The sequence below is a fragment of the Cervus elaphus genome, chromosome 29 (genome assembly GCF_910594005.1).
Source record: "Cervus elaphus chromosome 29, mCerEla1.1, whole genome shotgun sequence".
NCBI classification, from domain to species: Eukaryota; Metazoa; Chordata; class Mammalia; order Artiodactyla; family Cervidae; genus Cervus; species Cervus elaphus.
Window position 1 is genome coordinate 51,585,731 of NC_057843.1, and position 24,321 is coordinate 51,610,051.

Here is a 24,321-nt window from a genome sequence, read left to right on the forward strand (position 1 = left end):
AACAAAACTTTCATATATCCATATAAAGTTAGAAAAAGACTGTATTTTTTCAATATGGATATATTATATATTTAACTTTCATAAAACTGCCTGAAATATTCTTCAAAATTGCATTAACCATTTTCGGTTTGATTTCAATTTGAAAATATAACATTTTCAATTGGGTCCTACTCTATAGACCTTAATATTTTTAATTGAAAAATATTCTCTCTTAGGGGCTGACAAATCTGGTGAGCACAAAACAAATTCTGCTACATGGTAGATATTCTTAACATTTTTTCAAATGCAAATTTGTAAACATTTCAGAGCAAATACTTTCATAAGAAATATCTCCTTTATCAATTCATAATACTATTCTTTCACAGATACTTCGAGGAAACAAAACTCAAGATGGGCAGATTATCACAGCTTGTCTGAACACAAGTACGACTTGTGTGTGAGTCATAACTAATTGCAAGTACATTTCTGCTCCATAGGCTTAATTTAATAATTGTTTTACCATGACACTGCGCACCATCAAACACTATATTCTTATCATTACCATGAAATATGTTTATCTTCAACATTTTTTAAAAAGCAAAAACACTTATAGTATTCAAAATAATAATAGATATTTCACTTTATCCAAATTAACTATCAAAAGCTGCACCTTGATTCCACGAATTAAAAAAGGGAGAAAACCAAATTATCAATTGTTTGCAAAGATTTCCTTCTGCTAAGGGAGTTAAAGAATTGATAGTTATTGCCTCATTTTTTTGCACTTGCAGAAGAAAACTTGGAATAAAAAATGAACTAAATTAACTTTGAAGGAAAGTCACTTAATCTAAATGAAAAGTCATGCTTCACAGAGTGATATAAAAATGCATTTTCTGCAGCTGACTATGCTAAAATGTCATCTTTGGGCACAATCTACTGAATATAACAGCTAACTTTTGAAGTAGATGCTGATACTTTTTTCAGAAGATTTGTGTCTTTCAAACCTTTTGTGGTTGATGATATCACTTTGGCTGTAATAGTGGATGCTAAGTATCAACAAGCTGTTTTGTATAAGTTATATATTACCATTCACTTTCTTGAGAAGCAAAAATTCAGTACTAAATTTTGTTACATATGCATTTCCAGGGTTAAAAAAACTTATTGTGGCTGAAAAAATTTATTACAAAATAAAAGTATTATCAAGCAACAAAACAAACACCAAAAATAAACGATAAAACCATGGAAGCAAAAACTATCAGACCACCATAGCAAGGCTGCCCAGCCTTGATCTTACACATACATTCACACACGGCTGACAATTTCCCACTGGTTCTGCTCACTGAAGATCTGGTGTGTTACTAGACCTTTTGTAACTAAAAGATCAGAGCACAGCGTGATTGGCTAATGACAGAAGGTTGATTAAGGGCAGCAACAGCATATCCTCCACTACTACCCTAGACACTGGAAGGAACTGGCTGTCCCTGGTCACTCTTGTCCACACTCATTCCATTATTAGCGGTGAGTGCCCACATGCTGTCTTTGAAAAAAAGATGTAGTTACACTGCATCTGGAAAGGATTTGGAAAAGAGCTGGAACATCTTTCAGATTTAACCAAGTGCTAAAGTTGAGAAATCTGTTCAACTGCATGGGCAGGGTTTGGAAATACTAAGTGAAAGTCTATCAAATCTACCTTGGATTATTTTAATGCAGCTAATAAGAAGGATGCGCCGTTAAAAATGGGGGTGGAACATTACAGCATACTAACACATATATATGGAATTTAGAAAGATGGTAACGATAACCCTATATGCAAAACAGAAAAAGAGACACAGAAGTACAGAACAGACTTTTGAACTCTGTGGGAGAAGGTGAGGGTGGGATGTTTTGAAAGAACAGCATGTATATTATCTATGGTGAAACAGATCACCAGCCCAGGTGGGATGCATGAGACAAGTGCTCGGGCCTGGTGCACTGGGAAGACCCAGAGGAATCGGGTGGAGAGCGAGATGGGAGGGGGGATCGGGATGGGGAATACGTGTAAATCTATGGCTGATTCATATCAATGTATGACAAAACCCACTGAAATGTTGTGAAGTAATTAGCCTCCAACTAATAAAAAAAAAAAAAAATGGGGGTGGGGGACTTCCCTGGTGGTCCAGTGGTTAAGAATCTGCCTTGCAATGCAGGGGACCCAGGGTTCGATCCCTGTTGTGGGAACTAATATCCCACATGCCAAGGAGTAACTAAGACTGTACACCTCAACTACTGAGCCTGTGCCCTGCAATTAGAGAGTTGGTATGCCACAGTGAAAGATCTTGCATGACACAATGAAGATCTTGCATGCCACAACTAAGACCCAATGCGGCCAAATAAATAAATAAATAATAATATTTATTTTTGAAAAAACGGGAAACTAGAACAAAAGCTCAACAACTGGGATGCTGGGACAAGAGGTATAAACTATAAATGCTTCAGGTAAGTCAGGACTCAGGGGTGACCTCTGTGTGGGGAAGACTTGGGGCTGAGGGTCAAGAAAACTAGAAGTGAGCTGATGGTCTGCAGACCTGCTTGGTCTTGTACAAATGATTTTTTTAGAAAGCCGTCAACATCTAAAATTGAGAACTTTTCCATTAGACAGATAAACAGATTCCCTACTTCTCTGGATAAACTTTAAGATCCAGCAACACTGCCCATGTTCCAAGAAGACAAGAGGCCACAGTCAGAAAGCTACTATCTGCCCCTCACTATTGCCAATAATCATAAGAAAGAGCATAATTATTTCTGTAAGTGAAGAATACCCTCTGTCCTGTAATGCCAAAACTACCTAATTAACTGAGTTGTGTCACCAGAATCTGAGCAGCTTCACAATACCTGCATGCTGCTGCTTCAGTCTGTCAGACTCTGTGCGACCCCATGGACAGCAGCCCACCAGACTCCTCCATCCCTGGGTTTCTCCAGGCAAGAATACTGGAGTGGGTTGCCATTTCCTTCTCCACAATACCTGCATGGTCTTGAAGAAATCTGATTTTACTCTCTACTTTCCACCCCCAACTCCTTCACAGTTTGTGTAATTTGTGCATCCTTAGTGTGATAAGGAGGCTTATACATCTGCATAAGAGGAACTGAGAATCACATTGCATTTGATTCCTACCAGTGAGCATTTTCTCAGCGTCCAGGTCATGATTCATTAGAAAATGCCATGCACCTGTGACTGTCCAGTATTTTTCCCTCATCATCCCCTTAAACTGTATCCTGAAGCCGTGGTTACAATGAACTGTGATTGTCTGTATTATCAGTTCCCCAGGGCTTGTATTAGGAAACGGTACTGTGTGGCTTAAGTTGTTTCAGGTGGTCATGACCATCACAAGGCGTAGCTAAGGCAGGCCTGTGACTTTGGAGCCAGTGAGTTTCACCCATGCTTCCATTTACTTGCTTTGGGGCTTCTCCAAGCTTCAATTTCCTTATCCCTAAATTGAGATACTGATACTTTCATTACAGCACTGTCATAAAGCCTGAAGATAATACTATACATGAAACAGCACAGTAAAAAGCACACACTAATGTCTCAGTAAATAGAAGCAGCCTTTAATTTGTACTTCAGATGTGATCCAAGGGGAATTATGGTGAAATACCTTCGACCCAGCCCTTTTCTTACATTTAGTGAACCAACCCTTTGGGGGTTCAACTTTGGGGAATCTATTTCAAAAACATAAAAGAATCTCCATGATTCCTACCAAATACGCTACATCGCCAACAGTCTAATATCTTAAAGAAATGCTATGTTAAACTCTTACTTAAATTATGGATTATAAACAGTATTTAGAGTGGCATTGGTGATTATTTTACAGTTAAAATTGTTTTTCCAAATAGCAGTATATTTTTATTCACATACAAATTTTCTCATCTCCACAGGTAGACCCAAATCTCATTACACTGTATTCATCTCAATGTTGAGTTTTCAAAACATGCAAAGGTCATAACTTGACTAAAACTTTTTCTTAGACATCCAAATAGATGTGTATGAAGATTTTATCAGATATTTTATATCCAGATGTTCTCTTTCCCTTAAATTCTGATGAGCTTCCCATGACTGGCTGATTGGTTAGAGAGCACAAGGGTCATAAAATAAAAATCAAACCAAATTCACCTTTATATAACTCAAAAAGACTTAGCATTTTCACTGCTTTTTTGGGGAAATAAAATGCATATTGCCTTTTTTATGTGTTCTTAGCTATATATCTATTTTTGAAAAGCTTTCATGTAATTTCTAAATTTAGTTCCTACTTTCTTTTTCTGTACCATCTGAGCTATAATCCACCTCTGATAACATTCTGATCTTTACTCCAAAGAACCTCCATAGAAACGGACTCTCAGAAAGACGACTGACTTTCACTAACCTCTTCTTGCATGTAGTAGAAGGTGACCACTTTCTTCCCTCAGCAGTTTCTGTGGGCATCATCTACATACATCTTAAAATTACCTTCACTTGGTGATAGGAAATATTAACTATTCTAGAACTTCAACATCTTTTATCAGAATGACCTCTTGCTAGAAAAATCAATTAAAGAAAGAAATTCACGTCTTTTAACCTAAAGCAGATAAATAGGTTAAAAACAATGGCACACATATAGTTAGGGATTTCAGAATAGTTTATCTAGATTAATTATCATCCTATGAAAATGTTTTCTTTTTATTTTCCACTAATTAATAGCAGATTTAATACCCTGAATTATATAGATAAGAAAATTTTGGTAGGAGGAGGTAACTTCTAGCAATATAGTCTTCCCTCATTATCTGCAGTAGGCTGGCTCCAGGAGCCCCTAGAATACCAACTCTGTGGATGCACAAGTCGCTGATATAAAATGGTGTGGTCCAATCAATACAGATGGCCCTCCGTTCATCCATGGTTTCTGCATCCACGGATTCAACTGCAGATATGGTGGGCTGACTGCAGGCAGAAACAATCTGAGTGTCTAAGTCAGTAAACGGCAGCATAGGAGCCTTGCATTTATGAAGGAAATCACTGGTCCTAAGGAGCCTGCAGTCCTTAATTAAAAGGTAACCTACAGATCTGGTGAAGAAAGGATACAGAGTGGGGACTCAGTCTTCCAAGAATCCTATCCATCTTTCCACTTAAACTTTTCTTAATTATTCTTATCTTCTTGGTGCATTCACAGTCTTCATAAAACACTTGTGGGGCACCAAGCTATATACTGTCTGGCACTGCTATTTAAGTGCTCCATGTTTATATGTATAGAATTTCCAACAATTTTCTAAACTACTTCAGGGTAGGAACTGCCTAATATTTCTTATATTCTAGCACAATGCTAGGGCTGCTCAATAAATATTCTCCTATGGAAATGAACTGTCTTCCTTTCTTATGTATTTGTCCAGAAATGAGATTTAACAAGACTGAGGATAAGAAGGAAAAAATGACCAATACAGAACAGAGGACACAGTTCTGTGCAAGAAGCTGGGAGGCCTGGCTGGGGCTCTGGCATGATGGCAGACTAGCTTCTTCTTTTTTTTTAGATTAGTTTCTTAATCTGCATAGGTTAAGCACTGACTTCTGTAAATAAGCCACTGGACTAGAGAATGGCAGAAGTGCTGTGCCCTTGTGATATACATTCAAAGTTAGGATGGAATTATTCATCCAACTGTACTGCATGGACACTAAGTCAAACAGAACAGAGCGTGCTCTGGACTTCCGTTGCCATGGCACACATCAACCTTTTAGCTCTGGGACTGTGAAGTGGTCAAGAGCGTCTCAGGTGCTGGGGTCACTGAAGGAACTTGGAGCAGTGGCTATAATAAGAGTTTTAAAAAATTTTAACGCTGGTACAACGGGTAACAGGTAAGGGCTGGATACCAGCTCTATAAGTAATGTCTTTTGAGTCATAGATGTGCTTGTTTTATTCAAAATTTATTATTCATCTGATGGCACAGGACTACCTAAGAGCTTACAATAAAATGAAAACAGAAATTCCCACTAATACTATCAATAATGAGTCTTCTTGTTTCCATTCCTCCCCATACTTCCAACTCAATACTTTTTTTTCTTTTTTTAGGTATCCATTCTACAACTCCTGGCCTTCCCTCATGAGCATGAGTCCACCAGTGTTCGTGCCTGGAGAATCCATGGACAGAGAAGCCTGGCAGGCTAGAGTCCACAGGGTCACAGAGAGTTGGCACGACCTAAGTGACTTAGCACGCACACACGCACCTCGCAACGAGGAGCACAAACCATGCTCCATGTCCTGCTTTGCTAAGTAAATACAGCATAACATCCAAGAACAGACCTAACTACACCCTTGGTTTCACAGATGGAGAAAGTGCTATTCTCTGTTCACAATAAAATTCCCTGTGACGTGTGACAGCAGTAACATTTCCATCTGGGGATTTGAGGCCCCTCTGGACACACTGCAGCTCATGGCATACCAGCAGCCCTGAGAGCCAAGAAGATGAAAAGGAGAAGTGGGAGGGTTGATGTAACCCTGCACAAAGTGGTATTAAGTATTAGTGTCACTGAGTTTTAGCACTTCGAGTGAACGCTGGAATCACCTAGGGAACTTTAAAACACACACACACACACACACACACACACACGTCTAGGTCCCACCCTTGGAGATTCTTAGGTTCTGTTCATAACAGCTTTATTTAATTTTTTTAAACTTTTTATTTTACATTGGAATATAGCCAATTAACAACGCTGTGACAGCTTCAGGTGCAGAGCAAAGGGACTCAGCCACACATACACACGTATCTATTCTCCCCGAACTCCCCTCCCATCCAGGCTGCCACAGAACATTGAACAGAGTTCCCTGTGCCGTAGAGTAGGGTTATCCATTTAAAACAGAGCAGTATGCACATTCTGATTTCAATTTCCCAGGTGGCTCAGAGGTCAAAGAATCTACCTGGTAATGTAGGAGATGTGGGTTCAATCCTTGGGTCAGGAAGATCCCTTGGAGAAGGAAATGGCAACTCACTCCAGTATTCTTGCCTGGAGAATCCCATGGACAGAGGAGCCTGGAGGGCTACGGTCCATGGGATTGCAAAGAGTTGGACATGACTCAGCAACTAAAACAACAGCAACATTTTGATTTAATTGGCTTGGGAAGTGGTCAAGGCTTTATAACACTTTCCAAGCCGTCTAACGTACAGCCAGAGTAGGGAAACCCTGGTGGACACCTTGGTCTCCCGAGTGTGGGGCACATAGCTAACCACCGGGTACAGGAAGGAACTATCAAAACCTGTGTGTTTAATACGAAAAGGAGAAAGATATTACGTTGTCCTGTATTTAACAGATGGCCTAACAATGGTACCCTCCGATGTCTGATGGCCATGTACGATGTGAGTCCTGAGAGAAAGGGAGGAAGTTCCCAAGGAATCTTCCATCCTTTGTTCATTTCCAGTGTGCGGCTACAGACCCCCATTAATGTGTCCCTAGTGGCTGATGTACAGATCCCAGTATCTTGAAGAGAAGAATACTGACAATGTATGAGGAGAAGGGAAATAATCAGGAAGACATTTTGAGCCCTGAGAGGCTTCCTAATTATGTGATGGCGAACTACTGACAAGAACTGTAGAACTCAAAGAGGAGTTATCCATTCTTCTTTTATAAAATGACAAGTGGTCCAAATATTTTTTTTTTTCTTTGTCATGACAAGGGGGATGAAGGAGCAGTTTTTTTTGGGGGGGGCTGATACTTTTATAAAAATAAACATATTTAAACTATCTCTTCAAGGCCAAAGAGCATTTTAAAAATGAATGAAAGAGAAACTGCTAAGAAACTTGCACTGTGGAAATGGATATTTGGAAATGTTCTGGTCGGGATGTGATTTTGCTGTTAAAATCAACATAAGGTGTGATACCAGGTGAAAAAAAAAAAACACAGAACTATCTTATGTGTAAACTTTAAAAGCTTGAGTAAACCATATTTTAAAGAAAGAGTTTTAGTGGGGTTTTTATCCCATTTGTTAAAGATGAATAATGTAACACTCTTCAACTGGTTTGAAAAAAGGGCTGACTGATACCCAGTAAGATGGAAATTTACTAGCAAAATTTCAATGAAAAACTTTCACAAAATTAGTGAGTGGGGTTGAAAACGAGCACTGGGATTTCACAGGCACAGCCAATGATGGAGCTACTTCCACTGACAGGTACGTATCTTGTGTGATATCTTTTTATTTATAAGACACTAAAAATAAGTACTGACTTAAATTTAACTTAGTACCAGACCACTGAATCACTGCTACACAGAATTAATCAATTTTTAAAAACGTTTAAATGTTTTACATCACAAAGAACTCAAACTTAACTTCAATAAAAGTCAAAATAATTTTTACCCATGGGGTATGTGATTCCAAAAAGTGTGGACCAGACTCTATTTAACAGACCTTGGGCATGCACTCAGCCGCTCCAAGATCTGATGTTCAGTGAGGAGAGGGAGAAGCGCATTGCTACCTGTCGGGTTGGTAGTGTGCAATAGGAAACATGCGAAATCCTATGCCAGACAGTGAGCCAGGAAGAAACTTCTGGAACTCTGCTAAAGACTGGCTTAGAAATCAAGCATAATTGCTTCAGCAGGCAGGTATAGATTTCACTAGTTCAGTGAACCTGGGGAGGGACTGTGCCCCCTATTTTCATTGTCTCAGCATCTCATATGATGATTTTACATGGCAGGTGCGCAAGAGATGTGGTTGACAAAAACAATGACTTTTGGTGAAAAAAACTCTACCTTTTCAGTGTATTGGTGGGGGTCCATTTCTACTAACGGACCACAAAATCACCATTCTTATCATGGATAATCTGTTCCGAATCAATATCTACAATGGTCAGCCACTGGGAAGTGGAAAAATTATTAACTGGTCTCCCTGAATTATAAAAAGCCTCTGTTAAATATAGTACAGTGGAAAACTACGAGACAGTGTTCTGAGCCCCAGAAGACACCCACTTTCAATGTGTCAGAATGTTTCACACCCCATGTATTAATGTTTGCTTTAGCTGCTAAAATCACTAAAACATCTTGTTCTTAATATTGTGCCTTTAAAAATGCTCATACTGTTATATAGAGATTACATCTTATATGATCACAGAAACACTGTCTCTGCTTTTGTGAAATCTTGCCCTGAAAAGCAAATCTTTATGCAAATGTATTAGGTACAAGCAATAAGTATTCATGAACAGTTTTATATATTCCATATAATCTTGCCTTTGGTTCCTTTACAATGTCAGCGTCTCTCACGACCTAAACTAGTTGCATGCAACTGTCCTCCCCAGCTCGCCTCTCAGAACACATTAATGAGCAGAAGAATCCTCCACGGGCTTGGGACCACGTGCTTCTCTCACCTGAGGTGCCCCTGCTCTGCGTAACTGAGGATATAGCACATGTAGGTCAAAGACATACTTTGTAAAGATTTAAATCCATCCCCAACCTCAGGCAGCATGTAGAGCATCCCTCCGACCTTCCACTGCTTTTCTATTTTTCAGTATGGGGCAAAAAAATCTGAAGTTTAGTAAGACAAAAACCTCATGCTCCTTATGGTTCTCCACCAAGTATCCATCACAAACAACTGCGCTGCTCCTTTTGTTTTTTGCTCCCCGCTTGCTGATTCATGAGGAAGAAGAGACGGAAAGGGAACAAAGTAAATCCAGTCTAGGCTTCACCCACCAGCACATTTTATTTTTCCTTAAACTTAGATGTTCAATAACACAGCTCTTGCTCTAATTATTCACAATGGCTACTTGGTTTGAAAGTTAGGATAGAGACTAGATATCCAGCTCTGCAGACCTGTATACACTACACTGAGGTATCAACCTAGTGGGTGGGAAGAAACGGATGGGGTACACCTGGCAGAAGATTCAGGGTGCCTGGAGTCAAAATTTATGGGAACAAAATTTTACTTGGATAGGTGAGACTTCACAGCATCCACACTATTAAAATGCCTATTTAGAAAAGCACCAAGGAAACTCCGCAAAACGTAATCTTGGGAGTACTCAAGTCCATGACAACAGGTACTTTCTGTTCCCCTTTTTGGGGAAGGCTGACTGAATGTGTATCTCCAGTCCATTTGCTACTAATCCTCCTATTATTTCTAGGGAGTGATGTGGGAAATACTTTATTCCATTTACCGTCTAAGCACCTACTTTGTGCCCAGCATTGTGGTAGGCACTTCAGGACAGATACAGGTGCATATGGCTAGAAAGACAGCTATAAAGACAAATAACAAAAGGAAGTGAAGTGAAGTCGCTCAGTTGTGTCCGACTCTTTGCGACCCCATGGACTACAGCCTACCAGGCTCCTCCCTCCATGGGATTCTCCAGGCAAGAGAACTGGAGTGGAAGGAAGCTGGAAAAAAATGCATACATGGAAGGGTTCAATTAAGAGGCATCCATGAAGTGCACATTCTGGGGAAATATGCAGATCCTTCTGGGAGCTCTTTACAAGTTGACCCCCAGGCTAACATCTGCGATGCCCCCGGAGGAGGAAGCTGAGAGAGCAGGTTGCCTCACACAGTCATGTGATTTGTTGCACGTGGTCCTGAGCCAAGGGGGCAGGGGGCACTGAAGCCTTGCCCGTGTGCTGCTGGCCGGGCACAGTGTCCACTCCCAGGAAGGCCTTTTCCACGTCACACAAAGGCACTGCCCCGAGAAGGGCATGCCTGCAGGACAGGCAGCAACCTTATAGCCCGTAGAGGTTTCTCTTTTTTGCCTCCAGGTAGCATTTAAGGCATGCGCTAATGAGATACTGTCTCATGCTATTCTCCTTTTTATATTTTTAAATATCATCTCCCTAGCTAGACTTCACTTGAGAGGCACGTCTCTCCATCGTGTGAGTCATTCCTTCAGGGGGTTCCCTTAGTTGGTTCCGAATGTCTTTGTTTCAAGAACCTGTTTGGATCAGCAGTGCAAAGTAAACAACTGTGCTGGGCATCCAGCCACTGAAGGTTAATGACAACTACACAGGGTGTGTGGTAAACCATGTTCATTGCTTTCCATGGCTTTCTGGTTCACACCTTTGTGTCTGGCCATGAATAGGCCTGAAGCCATTCTTTTTTTTTTTTTTTTTTTATTATTTAAGACCTTTATTAACAGGTGCTTGCAGTTTGTTGACTTTTTTTTTTTGAAAAAATCAAGCTGTAAACTTTTATTACAAATTAAAAATGAGGTTCTTAAAAATCTCAACTTGACCAGATATGAAACAATTTAAAAACCTTTAAAGGTGTATTGAGAAAAAACAGGCTTTTTTTTTTTTTTAAAAAACACGTTTGTCATTACCAAAAAGAGACGTCTTTAGGTAAAAATAATAAAAACCCCATGCTGCATAGATATTCCAGCAATAAGAAATGAACAAAAGATTGGAGCTGAAGCCATTCTTGAAAATATGTATCCAGGCTGAAAGTTTAGTTTCCACTTCCTCACACGCTCCTGCTGAAGAAAAATTGGGATTTGAGAAGTTTTTCTAAGAATGTCCCTCGCATGATATAGCAATGGCTTTGAAGAGTGAGGAAGCAAGATCCATTTCCTCTTTAGGCAGTGAGTCTGGTCATAGACACAACTATTTTTAATCCAACATTCTACTGCTAAGGAGGCAATTTGCTCAATAAGGCAAACTGCAAAAGTTTTATGTAAATCCTACAGTTGCCACTCTTTCTTTTGTAGAAACAGGCTCTTCACAAGGAGAAGCTGATCCAATGGTTAAAGTATGAAAGGCTTGGCTGTTGTAGAAAAAATGTTTTCTTCCAACATCTAGGCAAAGACAATGTCCAAAATTCCTACAGTCTGATAAAATTAAAACCACATGCTGAATGGTGTTGAGTTGGTTTTTCTTTTCCCTTTTTTTACATGGAGAAAAATATGTAATCATACATTTAGAAACTGATACTAATGAAGAGTATCAGTTTTTGAAACTGAGTGTTGAAATTCTCAGTGTTAAAAAAGAAAGCAAGCAATATTTGTGCAATAATGGCTTCGTGTCACACTACAACTATACATTTGTAACTGCTGAAATAGTGAGAAGAGTTTAAGATTTTTGTCTTAGCCCACAAATGCATAGCAGGTGAGTTTTGATGGAAGGAGTTGTTATAATATTTTCTACTTCCTCATCTTGTTTCCCTGTAGCTTACAATCATTTAGGGGACATGCTATTTGACAGATTAATTATGACATACATTATGAGCTGTTAAATAAGAGTGCTTTTTTATTCAGCTGTTTAAGGTCTATAGTTCTTAGCAGATATGACTTTATACCTTTACGCTACCCACAACTGAGATTTCAGGGCTTACACGAATTTTGGTAAAGAATTTTAAAATTGGGGACTGTTTTTTCACATATACTATGACTCCACCTATTTTCAACAGAACACTGCCAAGGTCTACATCATTAGCCAAATTTAATGTACCACATTCTGCAACGCTGGTTGATTTTAGAAAGAAATGCAAATCTTATTTTGAGAACAAAGCCTGGCCCACATTTGTCTAAAGTGTCCTGAGGCAATTGGATTCCTGGCATGGATGCTGGCAGAGAAGCCGCCTGCAAGTACTGGAAAGGTAGTGACTTCTGGCATCTGGTAGGAAGTAGTCTTTGGAATGAACAAGAAAGCTTGACCCACCTCCAATCTGCTCTTTTAAAAAAAAAATTTTAATGCCTAGGAAGATAGGAATAGTGAAGACTTACTTTAAGGTCCTTGAACTGGAGTTTTAAGAGAACTATGGCTTCTCAGGTGGCGCTACTGGTGAAGAACCTGTCTACCAATGCAGAAGACCTAACAGATGCAGGTTCGATCCCTGGGTCGGGAAGATCCCCTGGAGGAGGGCATGGCAACCCACTCTAGTATTCTTGTCTGGAGAATCCAATGGACAGAGAAGCCTGGCGGGCTATGGTCCATAGGGTTGCAAACAGTCAGACACAAGTGAAGCGACTTAGCACACATACTACAGGCAACTTCTTATGGGTTGAGTTTTCAACTTCAGATTAGCAAAAGAACACATTACTGGGAGACACTCATATATGGCAACCCACTCCAGTACTCCTGCCTGGAGAATCCCAAGGACAGAGGAGCCTGGCGGGCTACAATCCATGGGTCGCAAAGAGTTGAACACGACTGAAGTAACCGTACATGATACATACTCGTTACTAACTTTAGGGCAGACGGATTAGTGAGGAAATGAAATCTAATATTTTAAATCTAATGACAAAGTACTGGGACAGGAGAGTAACTTTTATTGTGTCATTCTGAACCAAAGAAGGGAAAAAAATTTTATACTGAAAAATTATGTATAGCCATATATAGTAAGGACAGAAAAATGTCTATCTTTGAACACTTACTGTGTGCTAGGCAGACACAGTTCTAAGAGCTGTAACACAGAATGTGCATTGAATCTTTACAACAACCACAGAAGCTAGGTACTATACTTAGCTCTACTCATTGGGGTGGGAGTAGGGGAATTGTTAACTAACTTGCCCAAGGTCACTCATATAAATGGCAGAATAAACATTCAACCTTATAAAGCTGGTTCCAGAATGCCTATATCATAATGATACACTAATAATGGAGAAAGAGCAAAAGTAACTTGTCTTTATAATTTAGATAAGCTGAAGATAGTAATTCCAAGTTGTTGATACAGTGAAAATGTTTCCAAAAGTGACTAAGAGATGGGCTTCCTATAAAATGATTTTAAGATATTAAGGAAAAAAAAGAAAAGGAAAAAACTGAGGTCTGAACATTCAGCATTATATACTTAGTCAGGCCAAAACAACCAATCTAAGCAGCTCTATTTGGGGAACTACGGTTGAAGACACAGGAGTGGATGGAAGCCACCAGAAGTAAATTAGGCCTGCAAACCTTTTCCTACACTTTCCTTCAAATACACTCATTTCCTGATCTCCATGATTACCGGCCACCAGGATCTATCAAAGCTCTCTCTTCTAACTCCAAGGGATTCCAATATACTTTTGGATATTCCATGACTACACTACTTGGTCAAATTCTTGGAATTAGGGGGAACTATGAAAATGATAGGAAGAAAATGCTCGTGCAGATTACTAAGAGCAGAAAAAAACACCATGGTTTAGGCAGTGTTAGATTTGAAATAATCACTTTCATTTCTTCTTTTATATTATACACCAAACCTCTAGACAGAAAAATCAAGCCAGGTTCAAGGGGGAAAAAAATATTACTGACCTCAGTCTTCTCTATAGTAATTATCAATGCCAGGAAATACTAGAGCAATGCCTACAAATTGAGGCGGGAACTCAACAAGATTTTCTGAAGACAATAAGACTGGGACTCTAGTACCCATCTTAAAATAAAAATTAATAATACAAACAAAAAGTAAATAGTAAAATAAAAACAGAATCTGAAACAATAAAAACAAAACTACAAGATGTTTAAATTCATTGAACTTGAGAAAAGAACTAGTAGTAACTCCTGTATCTAGTAAGCCTACCACTAAAATTAAATTGTGGAAATTATGTTTACATTTAGCTTGACGATGTAAAAATAATACAATAACCTTTGCATACTGAAAGATGGGTGAAGGAGAAGTAGGTCACAGAGTTTCTCTAATTTCCTATCTTTCAACGGCAGCAAGTAAATAGATAAGGTGTACATTAAATGTACAGCTTTGAACACTACTTCAAAATTATGATGTTTCTATTACCTTCCACTTTTAGCAGGAGAAACTATTAGGAACTAATTTTCTCTATGATGAAATGTATATCTGAAATTCAGTGATTTTTTTTTCAGTGTCTCAGTTTCTACTACTTCTGAGTTGAAGTAAAATTAAATAATTAATATATAATATTTATGTAGGAAGATATAATAAAGTTAATCAGTCTTTCTATCCATTTGGAATGATGTTCACCAAATGCTGATGTCAGCTGTTTCTCAAGGGTGGAATTCTGAGTATCTTTTTAAAGTTGTTTCTTCATAGTGATTGACTTAAAAAAAAGTGTATTATTTTTCAAAAGAGGAATAAAATCATTACCCTTAAAAAAGCCTCAAATGTATATTAACTGACATGAAAAGGTGCTAAAAATATAATACTGGAACTAAATGATAGATTGTAAAATAGTAAAATGTCATTTTTACTTTTGAAATCTATATACATGAAATAAATTCACACACACAAAAATAGAGCAAATGATTAAGGGTGGTTAATTTCTAAATTGATCTTCATCAGCATTTGCTAATTTGCCTACAAAGAATTACATTACTCAAGCAATTAAAGATAAATAAACATACACATTCTAAATAGTAACTTGAAAATTGTTACTGGGGTGTAATTTCTAATGGATACTCTGAAGAGAATAAGATAGCACCTGTGAGTCTAATGAGGTGGGGGGGGGGGGAAACTTGTGAAACAGCTTTTATTTCTGAGAACTGATTTTGTGGACTGAACATAAATGGAGCCCTCTTTACAACTGTCATCTTTGAGGTCCATGCTGGCTGAGATGGAGACCCCCCTTCTCTCTCCTTTTGTTGCTCCAAAACTTCCATTTCTGGTTCTTAGGCTCCATCTCTCTTCCCTTAGGGTCTCCTGGTTGACTACACTATATTATTAGCAAGTGAATAACCAAAGGGCTTCCCAGAGGCGCAGTGGTGAAGAATCTGCCTGCAATGCAGGAGATGCAAGAGATGAGGGTTCGATCCCTGGGTCAGGAAGATTCCCCGGGAGGAGGACATGGCAACCCACTCCAGTATTCTTGCCTGTAAAACTTCATGAGCAGAGGAGCCTGGTGGGCTACACTCCATGGGGCTGCAAAGAGTCAGTAAGACACAAGACTGAGCATGCACGCAAACAAAGAAACAAATCTCTTTCTGAGCTATGTTAACCCAAACTGGAGTCAGAACTGATTGGTCAAGCCAGAAGACCTCATCAAGAATCTTGATTTTTTAAAATGAAAGGAGATAGTCGTTCAAATACTGAGAATCCTCCAATAGCTTACCTGGGACTAGGATAATTAAAGGAGGACTGATAAGATAATTTCCGAAGGACTGGAATCTACTCTCTATAAATCATCATATCTCTCAACTTCATTCAGCGGGTCTGTGAGCTACAAGGTCCCCAAAGTCCTGGCTGACCACGTAGGAGAAAGAGGGCGAGGAATCTGACACTTCCAAATTATAGCCTTCATACTCAGGCCAGAGTTGGCTTAGGTTTTCTCAACTGATTTGGTTTTAACTACAGGCTTCCTGAAAAAGGGCACTTTCCACTTTCCAGCATGTGCTGCCCTGCGATTACTGAAATCATCCAGGGGTTGCCGGGGTCAGCCAGGGGCTCATGTGCTACCTAGCCTTAAACCTCTTGTGTGCCATGATCTAAAGACCCTCTATGGATGGGAGAGGACCAGGAGGGCAGGTAAGTGCAGTTCTGATGGCAAGAGTTAATTCTACTTTCCTTGGAGAAAACATGTGATTAGATTTGGATAATGGGCAAGGTTTTCTATTAAGAAATAACATCTTACTCCACATAGTGGGTTAGAAACATGAATGTTATCCTCATCTTTCCGATAAGAGTGTTGAAAAAACACACAAGAACTTTGAATTTAATTAGTACATTAACTTAGCCATACTCTAGCATTCTTGTGCCCAATTTATGATGAGCTTTGTTTTTTTAACACTGCTGAGATTTCTGAGAGGGCCAAGTTCAACTTTTGACTGTCTGTTTTATTTTCTTCACCAGCAACTGGAGACCTTTCCAAATGACTCAGTGATTCATCTTTAATTAATTTTTCCTGACTGGGAACCTGGACATTTCTCTCTGCAAATGCTCAAGAAGGACATGTTTCATTTATTAAAGAAAATGTTACAGCTCTTCCTTTGCCATTCTGGATACACAGTGCACTTAGTCAATGGTTGGTTGAATAATTTTTTTTTTTTTAAATACATAGTCTGGTGCTATGAAAAAATTCATGTACTTCTAAATAGAACATTTCCTTCTGTGTAAAAAAAAAAAAAAAAAGAATGGATTAGCATGTAGATAGGTGTAAATTACTGTCTCAGTTCTCATTCCTGGATTGGGTGTTTGGTGCAAATATGTGTAGTTTATTGTGTTCTGTAACATTTTAGGTAGAGTCTTATGTCTTAACCAAATATTTTAAAACAAAAAAGTGAATGGGCAAATGATCAGCCTTCTATCATTAATGTTCAAGTCTAGGTCATGTCACTGTGCCAGTCTCAGGGAAGGGGTAAGGAAATGAGGTGCTCATGGACTTAAGTTGGCAGCTGCAGTTCCTTTTTCTTGGAGCGCAAGGTCACAACTCAGATGCCTCCTTTCCCTTCAGGGACAGCACTGGAGACAGTGCGGGAACAAGGTAGCAGGCAAGGAGAACAGATCAGACTTGGCTACACCTGGTCACTATAAGGGCATCTCAGCTGTGCTCTGATGAGACGTGGGAGGAGGAATACCACTCCCGCTGCAGTGGTTGCCTAGTCCCTCCTGGCACACCGGCACCCCCAGACCTTATGCCTCCTGCATGCATGTTTTAAAAAAGCTCAGCCCAGCCAAAATGGACTGAAGCACAGACCCACACATAAAAAATTTTCAATAATATTTTCTGCCTCCTGTGGGAGTTTATGCTGACCTATAAAAGAAAAAATTCTCTGTACACATAACACACATATTAGAGAAGCTTTCTTAACTGCTTTGTGGTGAGAGATTGGCATTAAAAATAGACATTGGGAGCATTTAAATAAAAAATTATCCAGCATCTCATACTGAAGTCAAATTTTGCATTGACATATCCTGCAAGGGCAAATGGGAGGGGAAAAAAAAGGCCAAATCTTTCAGCATATATTTAAAACAGCATGGCCACTGAGAAATGATTGGCAAAGGAACAATCATCATTCTGCAATTTTCACACAATAAATTGGGGGAAAATCACTGCAATTTGGTATAAATGTCCCTTTCAGGTGTATTTCTCAGAGTAGCCATTATATTTTATTCTAATTTTTTTTTCCTCTTCTTGCCTTTGACTTAGTTGCATTCTAGAATTTTCATTCGAAACAAATCTACAGTAATCATTATTACGTTGTTTCACATATATGAAGGGTTATTACACCAAATTATTAGTAAGTAAGTAAACACAAAATGAGTTACTAAAACAAAATTATATGCAATTTACACCAGCTTTTAGAAATATAGCTTGGCACTAATAAAAGTCCTCTGACAAAGAATGACTTCATTATAAGAATGGCTCTGATTAGGCACTACCCTTCACACTGAGATTACATTTTTACTTATTTTAAAATGTTATTTGTTTATTTTTGATCACATGTTGCAGCATATGAGATCCTCGTTCCCCAACCAGGAATTGAACCCGCATCCCCCGCCTTGGAAGGGCTGTCTTAACCACCGGATCATCACGGAAATCCCTGAGACTCTTTTTAAAAACAATTTCATTTTTTAAAAACAATGAGAAACTGAGGCAGAGTAAATTCTTACCACAGGTGCCCAGTAGTTGAGGTAAAAAATTTTGGTTTGTATATTAAAGTTGGGAGTGCCCTTCAAAGCCATGGCTTCAATTATGTTATTCAGGAGGCTCTGTGTGATATATAACAAAATCTTTTAAAAAATAAGAACAGCCCTTTTACTCATCCATAGATGTATAGCTTAGAAAGCATTCAGTGACTATTTGACTTGGGAGTTTCACTTTCAATAAATCAAACCCTCCTAGGAGGGCTCATATGCCACAAGAAATGATATGAAATTGAACTTCTTGAGGATCTTTCCCCCCGATGGGCAGGTATCACAATTCAGCAACGTCCCCCAGCCCCTATCCTGGCTTCCAGTTCTAACCTCTCCTGTTCTGAGGAGGCGTGGGAGGATCTGCTACTGATCTTAAACTGGGATGGGAGCTACAACCCAATCTCCAGTGCGCTGACCGAAGTGAGGAAAGCTGGATTGAAACTATCAAATGCATTCCCTCTTTATGGCCTGATCAATCCCGACAGTACAGTATGAACAGAAGGGCATAGACTCAACAAACAACATTCCTTGGCTGAGAATATGAACCCAGTATTCATCAAAACCAGTTTCAGCATGCTACTGGGTGAAATGTAGAAAGAAGCCTGGTGAATATTTGGGGATGGAAAACAACCGTGTTTTGAAGAAAAGAGAGTTTTCTTAATTCTGATGTCTATTTGTTATGTTTGAAGACGTTTCATTGAAGACTGCCTAGAGAGGTAGGAAAGTTGAAAGATCAAGCTGATGATACACAGCTTACATGGCTGGGGACGCTGGGACCCTGAGACATCTGCCCACATGCTGCTGACCCTGGACCTTGGGATTCTCTCAGTCTTGGCAGGAGAGCCCCTCCACTTCCTCAGAGACCAGGTGTGTGGCTCAACCAAGCTGAGCTGGCGTCCGCTTCCAGGGATGCTCTGATGAGTACACGCACTGTGAGGCTCTAATGGATGTGTGCACCTCTGCCAGGCTCCCGGAATTCTGTAGGTAACCTCATTGCAAGGAGTCATTATGAGTGGTACCATGCTGACCCACAACGTCTATTACACAGCAATGCCTAAGGTATGAAAGAGAATATCAACCCCGAGTTCCAGTGGGTTATGGTGTGTAACTGGCCCCCCTGAAGCCTTTCCTGAGCGGAGAACAATGAGACGCACCCAGGGTTTCACCTCTAAAATAACGATTCCACTCCTGGGCAAGAGGACAAGGAGGTAGAAGAGGATTCCTCATCCTTTTCCTTAACCAAGCAGCCACTCTGACTCTCCCCCCATTAAAATAAAGTCTAGGGAGAAAAAGATCTATTCAACTGACTGAATGGATGTTTATGTTATTCTTTATATTATTTTTCCAGGGACATGTGTGTTTTGACCAGAGACAAATACAGAGAAACAGAAGAAAACATCCAGATAAATTCTAATTGGAACATTTCAGGCTTCAGCTGCTAAGTGTAGGATGGATCCCTCACATTCTGAAAATCAGAAATTATAGGAATAAATTAAAAATGGAAGGTGAATTATTTGAACCATCTCTCTGTGTGCCCTTGGGCAAGTCATATCACAACTCTGAATCCGGTTCTTTTTAATGTATAAAATAAAATTAGAAATCTTTTCAAAAACTATTTTATCTACCTCATCATAAAAGTACAGGATGAGGTGAGATCCTAAAGGGTGTTTGAACCTCTGTGTGATACTCTAGCATCAGATTATTTTTTAGTAGGTCAAGGCTGTGACTGGTTGGGATTATAACTCAAAGGCTAAAGTTGTTAAAACAATCCATTTTTACATTGGTTCTTGGTGCCATCTTGTCAGAAAATCTAAAATTATATTCCATTTCACTTCCCCCAGTAATAATGTCTACAGTTCGCTCCTTGTAATAAATCAGTGGCAAGTGTCAAAAGCAACTGTGGAACCTAAGCTGGGGCTGAGTCTTCCCTTTTAAACACAATTTTCTGGTGGTGAATTCCTTCAGTGTATATACTTTCATTATAAACTTGAGGTGGAATCATGGAAATTCCTTACAATCCATCTGGCACTAAGAACAGATGTAGATTAAATTGGTATGTTCACACTGAAAACAACAGAAAAATCTACCCAATTACTTTGTGGACATTATTTTCAAAAAGTAGCTTCACCTGAGCAGGGGTTATATCCTCATATAAACCCCTAAAAAATCACTCCCGGGAAATAATTTCAAGTTCACCACATAATTGTAAGGCTTGTATCCACTCTCTGCAATCCATCTCTGTCTCACAGGCATCTCTCTCTCAAAAAAAAAAGATGACGTCCTACCCAGGAACAGGGAAAGAAGAAAATATCCTTACTGTAAACTTACAGGGTGTAAACAATTAGGAACAGATGAACAGTGATGGGTATGAGAAGTCACCCCACTAGAAAGAGTGGTTCCTTGCGGTGTCAACCACAGAAAAACCTAGTATTAGAAGGGTCTAGGCAGTGTAGACAAAAAGATCCCAAGAGAATGTCATCATCCACTAAAGAAAGAGTTGCTTGCCTGGAGTGGGAGCTATATTACAATAGATTAGAGAGAGACACAGCCAAGGGAGGCTGTAGACAGGCAGAGGCAGAAAAGGAGGCTGCTGCTGCTGCTGCTAAGTCATGTTAGTTGTGTCCGACTCTGTGCGATCCCATAGACGGCAGCCCACCAGGCTCCTCCATCCCTGGGATTCTCCAGGCAAGAACACTGGAGTGGGTTGCCATTTCCTTCTCCAGTGCGTGAAAGTGAAAGTGAAGTCACTGTCTGACTCCTCACGACCCCATGGACTGTAGACCACCAGGCTCCTCTGTCCATGGGATTTCCCAGGCAAGAGTACTAGAGTGGGTTGCCATTGCCTTCTCCGAAAGGAGGCTAATGATCTAGCTAAGTATTGCATCATATGTACCATCCAAAACGTGCTCAAACACCTAAGACGGCCACACTTCAGGAGCTCCACAGTGAAGCATGGCTCACAAACGTATTGTTTGGGTACACTCTGTTTATTCCCAGATTATTAAAAACACAGTGACGGCCATAAAAAAGAATGAAACACTGCCATTTTTAGCAGTGTGGATGGACCTAGAGCATCGAATACTAAGTGAAGTAAGTCAGACAATGACAAATATCGTATAAATATCGTATTAAATCACTTATACGTGGAATATAAAAATGATACAAATGAATCCATGTAGGAAAACAAAAACAGACTCACAGACACAGAAAACAAATTTATGGTTACCAAATGGGAGAAGGAGAAAGAAATTAGGAGTATGGGATTAACAGATACACACTCCTATATATAAAATAGACAACAAGGATTTACCGTATAGCACAGGAAACTATATTCAGTATTTTGTAATAAGCTATAATGAAATAAAACCTGAAAAAAGTTAACAATCACTCTGCTGCACACCTTAAACACAAATTATAAATCAACTACACTTTAATAAAAAATAATGAAATAGATCCCAGTATTAAAAATTAGAAAATGTCACATAAAAATTGGGATTTCTGCCTTTTCTTGAAAATCCTGGAGACGAGAGATGGAGTCAGAGGCTGAGTTGCCTGAAGCCGAGGTGCAGCCACCCCTGCAATGGACACGCACCCCTGGCCCGCTGCTATCTCCACCACCCCTCTCAGCCTGCTCTGTTACTTGGCTCACAGGCGCACACGCAGCTAGGTTAACAAGCTGGCCAGGAGAGGCTGATCATGACAGAAAAGAGGACTGCAGGGGTGAGATCTTCTTGGGTGGGCAATGGGTCTAAAGCGGCACGGGCAACCCTGGGTGGACCGACGGAGAACTAGTTAGGAGGGCAGAGGAGTCACTGCGGGGGCAAGGAGGTGGCTGAAACGTGGGTCTTCTTATTTTCTGCTTTAAATAGGGAGAAAACAAAGATAAAGTACATATCCACTTTGACCTAAATGTAAGATGTAAGGTTCTCTCCTTGGTTAGTCTGCTTGTGGACAGCAGTGTCTTTAGAGGGTGATTTAAACCACATTGTCACAGTGCTTTAGGGTTAGTAAAGCACTGTTAGATACATTTTCTTTAATGTGTCCCCAACTATAATTCTGTGAGCTGGACTAGTCCGACAGTATTATTGTGTGTCACGGACACACACACAATGGAGAAAATAGGCTGAGGAACTTTAATGGGATTCAGACCACGCTTTTGCCACCACAGCCCACAGACTTGCCAGTCCTTGGCAAAGACCTGTCCGAGGCCAGGAGGAACATTGGGCCACTTCAACCAGGCTGGACAGAGGTTATTCAGACATAAGAGCGGCCAGTGACTTAGAGGAGGTTTCTCCCTTACTAGGATGGTCTTCCCCTGAGCCGATTCGCCCCCACCCCCAAACTCAGACCGCACTCAGCCTGCAAGGCAGTGGTCATTTGTGTCTAGAAACATCCCTTATTTGTTCATGAAAGGCCTGCAAATATTTTGGCAAATAAATTCAGAAGGCCGGAAACGCTAATTATTAGGCAGAGACAAACCCACGGTAACAACATAAACAGCAAAGTGCCTTTTCAGCGCTGCTATTCAATGTGCCTTCCTGTGGCTGGTGCCACAAAAAACACGCCGGGAATGGCCTGGAGGGGATGGAAGGGGAAACGGCTGCTTCCAAGACCTTGTCCCGGGCAGGCTGCGGCCCTCCCCTTTGCTACAGCACATTCAGAGAGGAAGCGCAGGAGGGGTGTGTGCACGCAGAGAAAAACGGCTTGAAGAATGAGTTCCTTAAGACTGCTGGAAAGGTGGGACAGGCATGACTCTTTAAAGGATGAACTTTTTTTTTTTTAGGTTAGAAATAAAAGGAGTGGAGAGATAAAGATTTTGCTCAACTGGTTGCAAATGCATGAAAACCAGTCCTTTGTCAAGACAGACGCCCGTCTCAGCTCTTCGCATACGGCTGTGTTTGCGCTGCGCCCTGTGTGAAAGTGAGCCCTCCGTGGGGTCAGCCTGGGGCCTGAAACCCTCCCACCGTCCTGCCCACCCAGCCGTGTGCCTTGCTGAGCCAGGAAGAAACACCTTCTTGCACGTGGACACCTGTTTTCACCCGCACAGAGGCTCTGGCTGTGGTGGCAGCAGCCGTGGCCTGGGTGGAGGTCTGTGCATGTCAGCTTCTGGCCCCTCAAGCCTGTGTCATTTTAAGCAACAGCGTCACGTTGGATGTCCTGAACTTGAGTACCAGCCACACAGAGGCTTACACAAACCAGGGAAGAGCTCTTTCGCTTGACTTTCTCCAGCCAGAGCAGTGAGAACAGCCCCATGTACCCATCTCCTCAGGGCCACTGTGAAGCCACTGCCAAAAGGCTAATTCTATTTCTTTCTCCAACGTGTCCAGAAATGTCTTCCACCGTGCTTTCCGGCAAATTAGCATCACATTCCTCCTCTTCATTTACGTTCCAAGGAAATAAAAGAAGGAAGATTGTAACTTCCATGATGTGCTATGTGGTCAGGGACCACCGGCCCACTTTAATAGGACAACTTCCATTTCCCAAGCAAATCATACTCGCTCTTGAGGCCAAATTCCAACCACGGTCACAGATCTTCAAATCATTTCACTAGAACCTCACGGTGTAACTTTCCTAAGCAACGCCATGGCTGGCATCTCTGAGGCTGCAAATCAAATGCCAAATTGGCTTGCTTCCCCACAGACTGTTGGGACACAGGCTCCTGACCAACTGCAAGAGAGCTGGCTGCTCAAGACTGCTTCCAGAGTTGGCCTGGCCAAGGTGATGCTAGAATGACTGGTCTCACTGCCTTCTGAGACGACCGTTAATTAGTGTGCGGGGAACGAGGAGCTGCCTCTCCAAGGAGCCAAGCCTCTGCTCTTTCCTTCTCAGGGACGTGGCACTGGCCTCTCATCAGAGCCCACGTCTGCATCATAAG

At 40.5% G+C, this 24,321-nt stretch overlaps 1 protein-coding gene across 1 annotated transcript in view; it reads right to left on the reverse strand.

The window, feature by feature from the left end:
• Window positions 1-24,321, reverse strand: part of LOC122685964 (guanine nucleotide-binding protein G(q) subunit alpha) — a 303,372-nt gene that overhangs the window by 108,804 nt on the left and 170,247 nt on the right. The gene's annotated exons all lie outside the window — the stretch shown is intronic.